Genomic DNA, 15,404 nt, shown 5'->3' on the forward strand with positions numbered 1-15,404 from the left:
AGCATCTTAAATCTCTGCATGACATGCTTTTAATTTGTCAATATATTCCTAATCTTTTTCAAATAATGCATTCTTAAATTATTTTTTGTACCTAAACTACTATATATAGGTTGCTTCAAGTTGAAGTTACTGAAGTTGTCTTTAATGTGGCTTTTGAGCATTGCATGCTTTGTGTACTAGAGATGATCCAGCTCCAGCAAATGTAAATGGGTTGGTTTTGTGTTTGTTTGTCCTAGTAAGTATTTTGTGTCCTATATCTTATGTAAATTTACATCAATGTAATAACACTCTTGCTTAGGGGACTGATGAGTTCTAGATTAATTTCAAAATTGTTTCCCTTAACAACAGAGCTAATTGTGAGAAATTAAATAATGTGTCATTAATGTATTTACCTATGCTGACACCAAGATGAAAGTTACATTTACCTGCAAAGCTTTTGTAACTACAAGTAATAATTTCATATCCAAAGAAGTATTTTCTTAGCTTTCAAAAAGTTAATAGTGACATACTTTGATGGATATTTCTGCATTGATTTTCCAAAAAATGTGTCTGGAGAATAATTTCTGACACCTTGTTTGGCTGCCTTGTTCTGACGCCTTGTTTCTCTATTTCTGCTTCCTTTGTTTGTGTTCTTATGTGGCTTAAGGGCAGTGGCATTGTACTTTGACTCTTACCTTGCATTAAAATACTGGTACATCAAACCAATCAAATTTTCATAATAATTTTCATAATAATTTTTTAATGATAGTTGAGAAATCCAGAAGTCTAGCTATGTAAAACATGTCATCTAATAGCTGCATGGGAATTATAATATGTAATAAAGAAAGCCAACTGTGACACAATAGAATCTGTTTTGCAAACTGAATGTGTAATTTATAGGACATTCCTATGCATCTAGGACAACTGATGGAAATGGGGCTGCTTGTCTTCATACAGGTTGATTTGCATTAATTTTCCACCACAAACAATGCCCATGAATTCTTGGCACTAAATTTCATGTGACTATGGATCAGTGCTAGTTTTTAATTAACAGATGTATTGTATTCCCACGTATCTTAAATGGAACTGTGTCAGTTTATGTCTTAGTTGACTTGAAGCTGATTCATTATTCTCTTCAGTAGTTTCAGCATTGGCAGCTATTATCATAGCAGCAGCTGGATTTTCGATAACCCAGTATAGCTGGCACATGTTGGGGCATATGGAGATTTATTAAATCATTCAGCTCTTGCACACAGAAAAGAGTGAATTACTTAATACCCAAATTTAAAGCAGCTGGTCACTGAGCATACAGTAATGTATGTCTTTTTCTAGGGCTTTTTTGTAGTGAACTTAACAAGGAAGAAAACTGGTTTGATGTCTTGATTTTAAAGAGTAATAAACTTTATTTGTCCTGCTTATTAAGAAAATACCAAATTATCTAGTAGTTCCTCTTAGAAAATAGTCTCCAGCTATTAAGATTGAAAAATCTTTGTACCATATGGCAGCAGGATAAAGAAGCTATACAAGGCAGAGAAAATGTTTTGGATGTTTGAACATGTGCTCATCTGTAAAATACAAAGTTTTTCTTTGCACTTAAGAGCATAGAGCCTGCATCTCTAGACTTTATTCTTGTGACAGCAGCCAGCTATTACATTCCCATGTAGATATTCCCATAAAGATCTCAGCACAAAATTTGCCAGAACTTGACATGGCTGCAGACAACTCCAGAGCCTAGAGCCAGAATAGCTAAAATTAAATATGTGCTTGAACTACTTTAATAGCCAAAAGGGATTATTTCTATCTCTCATTTATCAAAAAGGTAAAATAAACCAAAAGTAGAGCCCCCTATATCTCCTCCCTCTTTTGCTGAGGCCATAAAGTCATCTAGAACCTTCCTACACAAAATGTACAAGAACTTATCAGTAGATTCCAGATGTCACCTTTGTCTCTAGAATGTGACATCTGCTCTGATAATAACTTCACCAAAAGTTTTATTAAAGCAATAGTTATATAGGCTGACCTGCTGAAGAAGTAAAGCTGTGCATCAAAGAATGCTAATGGTTAACAGTTTAATAACTTGCATTCAGACATCTAAGCAGATAAAATTAAGTCCAGCAAGTAAAAATAAAGCAAAAAGGAAAAGAAACAGCCATGTAGTGTTTTTGTTTTGGAACCCCAAAGATTTATCCAGTGATTTCTGAACCTTTTTTTTTTTTTTTTCAATCAAATCAACAAAACACTCTGGGCCTTTTTTTGCCAAGAAAAAAAAAAAAAAGTTTTTCCTTCCTGTGGAGGGCCACGGGTGACTGCAGAGGTATCTTCTTCAGAGTGGGCATTTATTTATATCTTGCTGAGCACAGACTATCTTATAGAGAAGTTAGAGTTCTCCAAGTACTTCAGACAGACTACTCTCTGTATTGAAACTCACTTTTTAGAATGAATGGAGCATTCTGGACACAGAGAAATGTCACATTTTTCCTCTTTTTGAGGACTCTGCAGGCATGAGAAATATAAATGAACTTTTAAAATTAGTACTGATGTTCTAGTGCTGGCTTTTGATATGCAACTCTTTGTATTTCACAGCCACTCTCCCCAACCAGGTGACAACATTTTCGTTTAATATGAAATCAATATCAAAATATATAGAATATAAAGCAAGAAAGGCAAATCCATTAGATGTGAAAGCTGAAATACAGGAAGCTTCTTATATACTTTTTTTAGAAATTCCTTCTATCATATTTTGCACTTTTTTGCACTGAAATTTCAGTAAGTTTGACTATTCAGGAAAATACTGTTGAGCAGTTATACTTTGATCTAAATATATCTGGAGAGCTAATATGTAGATATAGATAGACAGATGATAGATATAGATATAGATATAGATATAGATATATAGATATAGATATCTTTCCTGAGAATTTATTTGTAAACTGTTCTAGAGAGCAACAGCATGAAGTGAGGATGTATTGATTAATTTAGAGGTTGTACACAGTCTGTAGGGACTAAGTAAGGGCTAGTGCCCTGGTCTGTGGTTTCTAAGGACTAATAATAGTCTGCAGGCATGATTCACAGGATTGATTCCTGCATGAAATATTAGTTTCAATGTGTTTGCAACTAAATCCAGGACTTCTAGAAATTGCTGCTAAGTAAATTTAGTCCAGAGACCAATTTAGTCATATCAGAAAGTCTTCTTTTTGGTGTCATTATATCAAAACGTGAGTTGTTTTTCAAGTCATCTCAACTTTCAAGATTCAGTATAGATTATATTTCTGAACAGTAATGTTTGTAGTTGCAAAAAGAGCAAGACAGCTTTAATTATCTTCAAGTTCTGAAATTTAATCTCCTGAAATTTACTTTTGATGATAAAAGCAAACAATTGGAATATATTTTAGTTAAAGGAACCTGAGATCTGAATGTCATATTCTGTAATTGCTTGAATAATCAGCAATGTGAATATATACCCATTAAAAAGTCTTTAGACTGGTAATGTGTTTTCCAAGTGTCGTTTGCTTCTGTTGCCCAGCCTAAATTCTCTCATCTTGTTGGTTTGTGAAGTGATTCTGATGTTCATCAAAGTTTATTTTTATGTCTTCTATTACTACTGCTTGGTAAGAGACTTGGAAACCCAAAATCTAGACAAACAGAAAAGTAGGGAAATTTAGAGCTAGATTGAAACACTTTACCTTTCTGTTTTGGAGAACAGTGTAATTCTGAGGAAAAGCTGTGTTTGCCTTCCAGTTTGTTTTTCTTTGTGTTCTGAGATAGTTGCATAACATTAATTGTGGGTATCTGCTGCTGTTCATTTGAGACTGTCTTATAATTCAGACTGGAAACATTGGAGCTTTCCAAGATCATCAGAAAGCCAGCAAACTTGGTCTGTCAGGCAGAAAGTTCTTTTCACTAGTTCTCCCTTTTCCATTAAAATCACACCTACTCTAAAGCCTCTCAGAGCCTCTATTACCTTTAGTTGTAATCAAGCCTTGATTTTTCAGCATATGTAGGTACATAATTACATGCAGTTGGAAAAAGGCAGTAAAGGACCTAAAGTAGTAGATGTGTGCAGTGGAAAATAAATCACAAACTTGGAAGGAAATTACTCACTCAAGTGCAAAGTGAAGACCTAATTGCCCAGCAGTTGCAGACAACTGCCTGATGTCCCAAGAAACTAGAGATACTGTCCAAATTGAGAGAAGGTGTTACACAGTCCTGGGCTTCCTACATCCCTGTTGCTTTACCAGGAGTTAAGCTAACAAATGGTAGCTTCCTAGGCCTCCCTAGGCCACTCCTAATTCTGTTTTTAAGGGTTTGGGGTGGGCTGTCTTGTCTTGCATTTCTTTTGATCTGACTTGACTTTGTCTCTTTCATTGCAGTGGCAGCCAGGCTGCATCTGCTTGTGACTTAGGCTCTGCAGGGTGGAGTAGCGTGACTGGGAGCAAAGTGGATCCTGCTGTTGTCTTCTCCTAGTCACAGTGGTTTTAACAGCAATAGTTGTGTGTCTGAATGGAGCTCTTCACAGTCCACTTTCTCAGTGTAGTTTTGTCCAGTATGTTTCAGTATGGCTGCTCTTGCCTTTCTGAACAATTTCACAAGCTATATTTTTTTTTCCCAGGTTCCAGTCTTCTATTGTGACTTTGTTTTTATTTTTGGCATCATAATACATATAATGAGAGCTTGTGTGAACAATCAACTGGTTATCATGGTCTTCTTCTATATTTATTGTGTGTGTCTTGCCATTCACAAGTCTGAGGCTTAAAAATCGTCTCTACTTTATAGAAGCCACCTTTGACTGAAATAATAAAGGAACATCTTCCCAAAAGTTTGTTTCCAAATACTATCATTTGGATGATCAAGGAAATTACAAACACTATAAATAACCTGTAACTCTAAATAACTTTATTCTGAAAGATGTCTATATAGTAAGCTTGTGAATGTTGCTATGTTTTCATTGGAAGATAAACAGCTAAATGAGTCATCATTAAATCTGCAGCTGTTTCAGACAACCTGCAGTTTTAAAGCTGTCCCAGAGCTTTGTGGCAGTAATATTGTCTTCATCACGTTGTCGTGACATTTACTGAAGGTAGAATCAGAAGGCAATGAAAAGAGTAATTTTAAAATAACCATTTACTATTTTTATATACCTTTTTCTACTCACTTTAAAATTGGAGGTAATTATGAAGTAGACTTTAGCAACTCCCTCACTTTTTACAATGTGAATTTGTTTCATTTTCTTTCTCAAAATGCACTTCTGCTTCTCAGAGAGAGACTTCGTAGAGCTCCTTTTGCAGACGTGCAAATCGTGTCGCTAACAAACCTTGACAAGTCTTTCAGATTTGGGCTTTTTTTAATGGGTTTTAGCACATCTGTTCTGTCAGTCTGACTACTGCAAATGCAAATGTCATCTGTTTAAAATCCTTATGACGTTCTCTGCTAAGAAATTGCTGAGTGTACTTGGTACTTATCTGTAATTTTATACCTCAGTCTCTAGACTCTTCTCTCTACTCTGTCTTTTGTCTGCTCTTGGAGTCTGAAGTAATCACTTTACCAAATGTGTCTCTTTTTTTTTCTTATGTTTTGAATTAATTGAGTGCCTTTAAAAGGTGTTGAATTCGCACCAAAAACTGGAACATGGGTGTTTTTCATCCTACAGCACAAAGGTACATTCAAGTTTGTGTCTAGACTTGGCCCTAGTGCTTCATGGTGTAGCTTTTGATGAACAAGCTCCTTTTTATCACAGGATTAGTTCTCATTAGTTGTCTTGAAATTTAAATTTGAACTTTGCTAAGTTTATAACCCTTTGTGCCCTGCATTTGTTTCACATTGTCTTGGAAAGAGGTGTAAGTAGGTGAGAGGTTTCAAAAGTGCTGAACAGTTGCAGATCCTATAATTTCATCAGGATATTTTGAACATCAGCATTCATCACCTTATATTTCAAAAGTATGCTTTTCTTTAGAACTTACTGTGGAGAGACAAACATTAGGTATTTTTTTTAGGATAGCTTTTTTTTTCTTTTTTTTTTTTTAACTGTAGCATGACTTCAACCAAGCTAAATATTGTTTTAGGAGGGTAGGCTTTCCATTTTAGCCTGCATGGCACTTTGCCCTTTTCCCAGCTAATGCTACTGCAGCATTACTTTTTAGCAAGGAGATATACTTTTCCTAGAGAGGGAGTGGAAGGCAGGAAGGCAACATCTGCACCTTCTTAATCTTTGTCTTCGCTGTTCTACAGATGGTGTATCAGGTTTTAGTTAATTCATAGAGAGACCTCTTTACTGCTATGGTTCACAGGATTAGATCTTTTTCCACTTTATAAATTACTAGTCACCATTTGCTAGCCATAGTCTTTCATGCCAAATGCATCAAGAATATTGGAGTTTTCTGGGCAGTCAGCTCTCAATTATCCTGTTGTTTGTGCATCTTGTCAGTTTATGTGTGAGGAATATACGCATACGGCAGTCCCAAGCAAATCATGTGATGGAATATTAACATAAAATAATTCTGAATTTACAGACTACCTTGAAGACTAATTGACACTAAATATAATTCTAACCTGTTTATTTTGGGGGAAGATACTGTATAGGACACTATGAATTCAAAATTTCTATGCTATGTAATTTTTTATATGAAGTCTCTTTGGATTTTGGAGGAATTTGGGTCTGCATACTGACCTGTTTAAGCAGGATATGCAAGCTTATGGGTACTCCCATTTTACAGCATTTTCTTCTAAATCATAACACATTTTTCTGGAGATAAGAGAATCATTATGAGAGGGTTAGTTTGGGTTTCTTTTCCTTCTGGTTCTCAGGTTACAATTTGACTCTCATAGTAAGAACTGGAGGGTGAAGCCTGGGAAATAAAGTGCCCAGGATGAGCACAGCTTGCTGAGTGCAGACTCAGTGGGTACATGGGGCAGTTTCAGTTCAAATCCTTTGGGGTCACACCACTGTGATGCTCTGCTTTGGCCAAAATTTGGAGGAATCATTTTATGAATCATTGCTGGAAAGAGAAGATAAGTGCCCTTATTAAATGTAAAAACAATTTCATGTGATTATTATATTTGGCTTACAAGCTGGCTAAATCTTTTACATAAAACCAAGTAGTGAAGTTGCTTGGAGTGATGCTCTCTGTATGCAGTTATGATTAGGCTCTCCTTTTTCTGAGCAGCCTCATCTGCAGTTTTCTTCTGTAAAATCCTAATGTGGGAGTATTGTTAGATGATAGACTAGAAATTAGTAAAGTACATCCAATTCAGTTTCTTAAGTGTAGCAAGATGCTATCTTTTTTTCCTTTTTTCTTTCCCCCTGAAGGCATGTGAATGTATTCTTTGGAAGTAATGATACAAAATCTGTAGTGAGGATATAAGGAAGGAATGCAGTAGTGGAAATAAATCTTAAAACATTTGATATCTATGAGTTTAAATTCTTATTTGTATTTACTGGGATACTGCATTTTTCTAGTGTTTTAAAGCAAAATAATATAAGTTTATTTTTTTTCTTTCTGAATACTTATTTTCATTGTGTTTCACTGTCTTGAAACGTATAGCTTAGAACCTGGGGAGGGGAGACTGTTTTTAAAAAGAATTTACTTAATAGCAGATTGACTTGGCATGTAATTCTCAGTTTTAACTTGCTCCTGAGCTTTTAAGCATATCCCAACATATATAAAGATGTATAAGTATTTTTGATAGTAAATTACTACAGATATAAATACAAGATATACCTTATAGTGCTCAGGCATGCATCAGAAAATTGTGATGGTGGTATTAAATTTTCATATTTGATACATTTAAGAAAAGTATTTGTTCATTCCAGTGTGTAATTTTTTCAGATTTTTGCCATAATACTAGGTGATAAATTGATTTTGTAAGCCATTTATTCTGATCATGTAGGATGCTGTGGCACAAAGGAGTTTTTGATGAGTGTGGTAGCTGGCCAGCTGAAAAGTGCTGATTGAATCTACGTTTGTCAAACCTTCAGGGAAAATATGTTGGAAAGAATGAGGAAATAAAAAACAATATTTCTATAGCTGATTGGTACCTTTAATGTTTTTTTTTTAACACAAACTTCTTAAATGAGGAAAACTAGGAAATGGAAATATGCAAAGCCTCTTTAAACCTCTTTAAAAGTGTAGCTATTCAATTAAAACTGTTGCATTCAAGAGGTGTGCTAATTCTGCTACCCAGAGGTTTTGTCTGTGCATCCATTTGGGGACAGTGATACAGATTACTTCAGCTAAACTCAATTTTGTGTTCATGTGCATCTTATGTTGGTCTATATATTGTATTCAGGAGTTGTTGATTCACCTCTTTTTAATAAGAATGAAATTTATAGTTGTAAACTTCGTATTACATGGCAGAATAATCACAGACCTGAAATCTTAAAAGGTTTGTGCGTAAGAGTAGTGACTATAACAGATTAAAGTTTATTTTCCACTGCTGAATCACTTATCTCATGCACTTATAATTATTTTTGTCTTTCTATTTTGCTTCTCATCATTATGTAGAACTGTCATTTTGTTTAGTAGGAGTAATTGACAAAGTACAGCTGTTAAACTGCTTCATAACAGGAGGATAATATTGCAAATATGGTTATATGTAAAGGCAAAAGAAGCAGTGTAAAGTCTTCTCAATCCATCTACTGAAAAGCTGTAATTCAGATGCTAGTTCAAGCTGGAAAATGTTAGTATGTCCAAACACCTTTCCCATAGGAGAAGAGAGAGCTAGAGTGGCTGATTGTAGCCATTTTGTCTTGAATCTGGAGAAAATATCTATTGGCAAAACCCAGAGCCATAGAAATGAATTGTCTTATAGTTTGCTGTGTTGGATGCCTCCCTGGTTGCCTCTGGAGGAGCCTGGCTCTCAGCAGGAGAGGCAACTCTGAGATCAGAACACACTTCCATACTTGCAGTCAGCTCTTGACTCAGTCTTCTACATAAAGCTTTGTATTACAGAAAAATACTGAGCACTCCCAGCTATTTATCTGCCTTGAAGGATTTATTTGGAGACAAACTACAACATAAGCCTCCAGCTTACTTCAGAAGTGGTACATGCATCTGAAAAATGGGTTGTGTGGTCAATCATAGAGCTGCTGCTGAATTTCTGCTGCCGAATTTCTGTGTGTGTGCATGTGTCCTTGTCCTATGGTTATTTTTTAGCCCCTGTGCTTGCTGAAGGAAAATCTCCTGTCCCAGACTCTGCAGAGTGAGGGAGGCAGACAGACTGTAGGGTTCAGGTTTGAAGAATGGACTGGCATGACTTTTCCACTGCGGTGAGATGAGCACTCCCACACTGCTGACTTAAGGTTTTGGAGAGTATCTGACTCACCTTCTCAATCCTAGAAATGACTAGGGCAGCCAGCTGGAATCCCAGCTGTGACCAGGGAGAGATTTTCTCCATCTAGCATATTCCACCACTGCAGCCTCCCTCACTACCACAACCTTGCCACACAAACCCAATACACCTTTCTGTAGGACAAATGAGTCCTTATTGCCATTTACCATAACTTAGTGAACAGAACAGTTAGTGCTTTGCCAGAATATTTTAGAGTGATGTACAGAAAGAATGTGCTAGTTGTCTGGTTTTTGTCTTAAAAAATGTTAAAATTTTATATAAAAGATCAGGTATGATTTTGTTAAGATATACATTCCTGCTTTGTTTATATCTGAAATATCATATGGAGTTAATGGCAGTAAGTCATAACATGCTTTTCTGCTGCTGGTTACCTTAGATCATTTAGTTATATTTTCTACAGAATTCAAATTTGTGAGGTATTTTGGGAGTTTTCACCGTTAGAAGAATAGCAGAAGCTGAAGTCTGTCTCTTAATATATGTTTTCACAAAATACAGCTTTTACTTGACAGCATTTAAGTGAAGTACAGTAATTATGACATTAAGTGATGAGATAATATTTCTGTGTTTTCATTAATAATGCAAATAAACATATTTTTTTTCTTAAGGCAAATGTTCAAATAATTCTTAAGAACAAAAAATTGTTTTGTTGATTGAACTAAATGTGCATTCAAACAGTGATTGTGTTTATAAAAAGACAGTGGCTGGGGATTTTTAATTCTCTTTTTGTAATGTAGCATCTCTGTGGGATATGCTCCCATCCCATGCATAGAGTTTGCACACACAGAGATTAATTGTTCCTTCCATTTCACTTCTGGAGTATCCAGAAGTTAACTTTGAGCATCTTCCTTTCACTTTTTAACTCTGGCACAAAAGCTTGTTTCACATTCATTTTAAATCCTCTTCTAATACTCTTGATGAATTCTTGGTATTAGTCTGTCCTTTCATTTTAAACTTCTATCCTGAGATTTTTCCTCTGATCTGCTGGGGATTTTTTTCTCCTTGAAACAAGAATGTATTTAATGATCTAGTGTAAATATGACTTTTCCTATTTGCTTAAATGAGTTTTTTGGTTTGGTTTGGTTTGGTTTGGTTTGGTTTGGTTTTTTTAAAATTTTCTGATGGGCTTCCTACATAAATAAATAAAATGCCTTTGTTTTATGAGGGAAAAAACTCATTGCATCTAAATAACTTATCTTTCTGATAATTGAGCCCTGAGCCAGAAACTGGCAATAGCATCTTCCAAGTATTTACTTGCTAAATTCAGTGTGTTGTTTTGTCAAGGAAATCATTCACAGTGCAAGTTCTGAATTACTCCAGTAGCACCTGCATTGCCTCCACAGAAAGCCAGAAAGTTTGATGAGACACAACCACAAGGTGCAAGAGTGTGTGTTCTCCTTGTGCAACTTTCTGCCAAGTCCTGAAACCTGAATCAGCCCAAAGAAATGTTTTTGCTGTGGAAAATGGTGCCTTTGCAAGTTTGATAGATGCTCATAGCTCAGAGTTAGGCTGAGATGCCATTGTTGCACCTTGTAGGCTGCCACAGTTCATGGGAAGTTACCTTTATCACCAAAACAAGATTGTTCTGGAATTATTAGCTGTGATTCTGGAGCACAGGATTTTAAAATCTTGCATCTTTCTTTTAACTTTTGCACACATACAATGGGTTTTAGGCCTTTCATTGTATTTTGGGAGTTCACTGCCATCCTTGTCTGTGAAGGTAGCGTGCGTTTTAGCTGGAAGGGAAAAAGGGATTTGAGCTCTCCTCATTGTTTCACCTTTTGTTCCTGTTGTCCATAAAGGCAAGGCAAGGTAACTGATGTAGTATTTCTGAAATCCTTTTCCAAGGTGACATCCAACTTTCAGCTATTTTAGGAAAGCCTTGCTTTTCTCCTTAAACCTCCTGCTTTCCTTTACAGATACTTATTTTGTATCCTGCCTGCATTTTACCTTCTGTATGTTAGGGAGCCCTAAAGAGCAGTCCCTGAAGATCTATCTGGTGATGAAGGGTTCAGGCAGGTTAGCAGATACCTCAGGCTCTCACAGTAGATGAGAGGAATGTTCCAAATAGGATTCATCTGCTGCTTCTTTAATAGCTCCTTCAGTTAAGCCTCACACAACTGCACTCTGCATCATACCTTTGTATTTTTTTATGTGAAGTGGACATTTGAAACCACTTACATGTTTGCTAAGTGCCACCATGCCTAGCAAAAAGCTGCATTTGCCATAGCTCTCCTTCAGTCTTGGTTCATTTAGAGACACAATGTGCCTTTCTTTCTGTATTCCTTTCTCTTGGATTATTTGCAGTGACTGCAGGAGTCCATCTGAAGAAGAGAGATTATTTACTTGCCTGTAACAGATTTTACTTTGGTGTATGCTATAACTGGTATTCCTCAGTTAGGTCTAATCAATGGACTCTGAGGAGATCTGGGCTGTTCCTGTTACTACATGAACTACTGGCTGAAAGATGTGGGCTGAGAATGTTTCTTTGGATACTGCTGACATAGAACACAGCATAGTTCAGTGCTTGCATACACCAGCATGTGATTACATGGTAACTCATGTTCTCTGAACAGGTCTGTAGGTAGATAACTGGTCTTTGCCTGCTCTTTAATGAAGAAAAATACAAGTGTCCTTGAAAGTGAGAACTGTAAAATCGCATTAATATTTTCAAATATTTTCAAATGTTATTTTTTTTCTGATAAGATAAAACACTATAAAAACGTTTAGTGAGATGCTTAACTACTATGTCTTCTATTCATCTGATGAGAAAATCCAACCTACTGAAATTCCTGGAACTTAAATGCTGGCACTGAAACTGAAGGAAATGAGGTGTTGTGAATCATAAAGACTTGAAATAGATCACCAAGGATGAAATATTTTTCATTAATGGACTCAAAGGTTAATCAGTAAATAATATCTGAAGATAGTCCATGTTTTTCTACCTACTTCAAACATGTCTGAAATTCCCACCCACATGGAATAAGCATTTTCAGAATGCTGTTACATAAATGGTAGTTTTACATCAGTTGCTCATGTTCCACAACAAATGAGTTAAAGTTGTTTGAGACACAGCCTATTTCATCCTTAATGATCCTAATTTGCCACTTCCTTCAGACCTCCTTTTATATCATACCTTCTGTTTTTCTCAAGGTTGAAAAGCCAGTGTCTGTGTTAGGCCAAGCATATTATACCCAGACATTGGATTTCAGCTTGGGAATTTAGTTTTTGCACCAACCTTGTGGATCTTGCTGCCTAAGCATTCTTCATATTTTGTGCTGGTATTGCAGAGCCAAAAGGGCGCTGTTGTGCCTGGCAGGCATTTGAGAAGCTTTCCAGATTCTTTGGTGCTCACAGGCTACTGTGGAACATTATGTGATTTGATAAAATTGATTTCAGTGATATGGTCTGAATGCACACAGTGCTGTTTCCACTGAATTGATTAGATTCCATTCTTGTATTCTACTCCCTCTATATCATACTTTGGGTATTTTATGAAATTACTCATTACATTTAAGTAGGTTTTAACAGAAGGAGTTCATGGTAACTATTAAATTCAAGCTTACATTCATCTTGCAAAATTGAGTAGTTATAACCACCTTATTCCATTCATTTGAGACATTTTTCTGTTTTCTCTGTATAGATTTGATTTAATTTTGCAGTTTTAGCCTGCTCCAGAAATTTGTTGGCTTTTGGGGAGGTCTTTTCCCTTGCAAGTTGTAATATGGTTCTCTGATTAGAATGTTGGGAACCTCAGGAGAAGCTTTTTTTCTTTTTTTTTTCATCTCTGTCAGTCTTGCTTATCAAGATACTCTGTCTTATTTTTTATACTCATCCCTTTAGACAAAAGTTTTCAATTTTTTCCTTTATCAGAACTATTAGATTTAATATTCCTGATTGACTACATGACTGATGTCCTTTCATAATGATGCTTTTGAAGGTTTTCACTTCTCTTCCATCTCCTTCTTAAGTATTGCTTTTTTTATTTTTGCCAACTCTTTGGCGACTTCCTGAAGTTTATAATTTTCTTTGATACAAGACTAGTGCTAGTTCTTGAACACTTGTTTTGCTCCATCTTGATTCTTATTTCATTTTCAATAGTAACTGTTCTGCCTAATTTATTAATTGTGGGATCCTCAGAGACTCTGTTTGGATTCTGGAACTTCATATGCCATGCCTTTATCTTACCATGTCAAGATAGAAGAAAGTCTGTTTCCCTTAATTTTTAGGTATTACTCCTGTGCTTTGAATCAGGTTGCTAAACCAAGCTGGTACTGATCCTGTCTCTTACCTGATTACATATATTTATATGTGAGAAAAAAGTTACTCATCTCAGTTACATCTTTATTCATCTTCTATGCTATTAAATTTACCAGAAACCTTATTCCCTAAATACAATTTTCATACATTACTTATCCAGTGTTAATGGTTCAGTGATGCCAAAGAGCTTTAGTTGCCATAATTGGAATGCTGTCATATCTTTGAATTCTTCATGAAACATACATTTAATTTTGTCTTTGATGATTCTTCAGTGATAACAGCATATTTTAGATTTTGTGCTAATTCTCTTTTAACTTTCAGTCACTCAGTTCAATCAGGTCAAATCAGGTAACCACTTACAACATCAAGTTGCCTTAATTATTTCTCCATGGTATGAGTGTGTTAACTTTGAAAGTGTCATTTTCTGGCTATTTTACTTTTTTACAATGTAGAAATACATTTACACAGTGTGTGCTCCTCAGCATAACAGGACATCTGACACAGGCAAGACCAAAATATTTAAGGTGACTACCTTCCAGCCTTTTGTTTGAGCAGTTGGGGTTTCATTATCTTTTCTAACCCCTGGATTCTATTTGGACTTCATTAATAGCTTTGCTATTATTATTTACTGATACCTCTTCTCATATTGACATGCATTATTCATTTTATGTTTGAACTTCTTTTAAATTTCCCACTTAGTAACCCAGCCCTTAGGCAGAAAAAGCTACTGCTTGAATGGCTTAAGATTTGTGGCTGTGTACAGCCTGTCAGAATCCTAAAAAAAAAAACCAAAAAGGCCCCTGAAACACTCCTTTATTTTATTTAAAGCTTTTGACTGCGACAGTATACACTAATAATGATATGGTAAGCTGTCCTAATTGTCATTATTAAGGTATCTCCAACTTGGTGACATACTGAAAGTGAAGTAATTCTCTGAACTGAACAGAGAGAAATGGGTAAGAGCTTCCCTGAGGCAACAGTATTCATTGATTTTGTATTGTTTTAACTTTGTCATTGGCAAGCTAACAGTCTACATTTAAAATACTGTCTTTTCTTCTCCTGATTTTGCTTCTGATGTCCCCTATGTGTTGCTTGGTGTGCATGTATGAATCTGAATGTCCTTCAAAACTTTTGAAGGAATGCATGCATTACTTCCATTGACCCCAATATTCTAAACTGATTCTGTCTTTTACAAAGAAATGGTCTTAAATTTTTGGAAATTCTGTGCAAAGGAAGCTGCTACCAAAACATGACAAGCATGAAGTGTGTAAGAACCTGGCTAGTTGAGGCCATCCTTCTGAGAGGTTAACTAGGACATTTTAGAGCTGTTTTCCTGGTGAATTTGGTTTTTCTGCCCTTTCTCCACTTGGAAGAGAAGCCACAGTATTTTGCTTTAAATTATACCTTATTAACTGATAGATAATTAATTGTTATGAACCAATCCTGTATTATCTCTTGTATTCTGAACTCACCTGCTGTTTGGGTATACCTGAGAACAAAACAGAGACTTCTCACAGCCATTCTGCTACCTTCCAGTTAGCCAAGTGAACTGTTATTGCTCATAAAGAAGGATATTATTTCTGGTGTGATTTCTTTAAATTCAGATTGTTATCAGTGCATGTCATGAATAGAATGAGACAGTGATCTTTAGACAATGTTTGTTGTATACTATCACTCCAGTGATGCCCATTACCTTAACAGTCATGCCCAGCTCTCTCTGAATATTGTTTCAATTATATTTTTACATGAATGAATGAATGATTCTTTATGCATGCCCTTTGAAATATTTACTTCATAATTTCTTTAAATTTATTCTTACAAGG

General features: G+C 35.6%; 1 protein-coding gene across 3 annotated transcripts in view; it reads left to right on the top strand.

Moving 5' to 3' along the window:
* Positions 1–15,404, top strand: part of CDKAL1 (CDK5 regulatory subunit associated protein 1 like 1) — a 376,336-nt gene that overhangs the window by 246,441 nt on the left and 114,491 nt on the right. The window lies entirely within an intron of this gene.

This window comes from Oenanthe melanoleuca, chromosome 2 (genome assembly GCF_029582105.1).
Source record: "Oenanthe melanoleuca isolate GR-GAL-2019-014 chromosome 2, OMel1.0, whole genome shotgun sequence".
Taxonomy (NCBI): Eukaryota; Metazoa; Chordata; class Aves; order Passeriformes; family Muscicapidae; genus Oenanthe; species Oenanthe melanoleuca.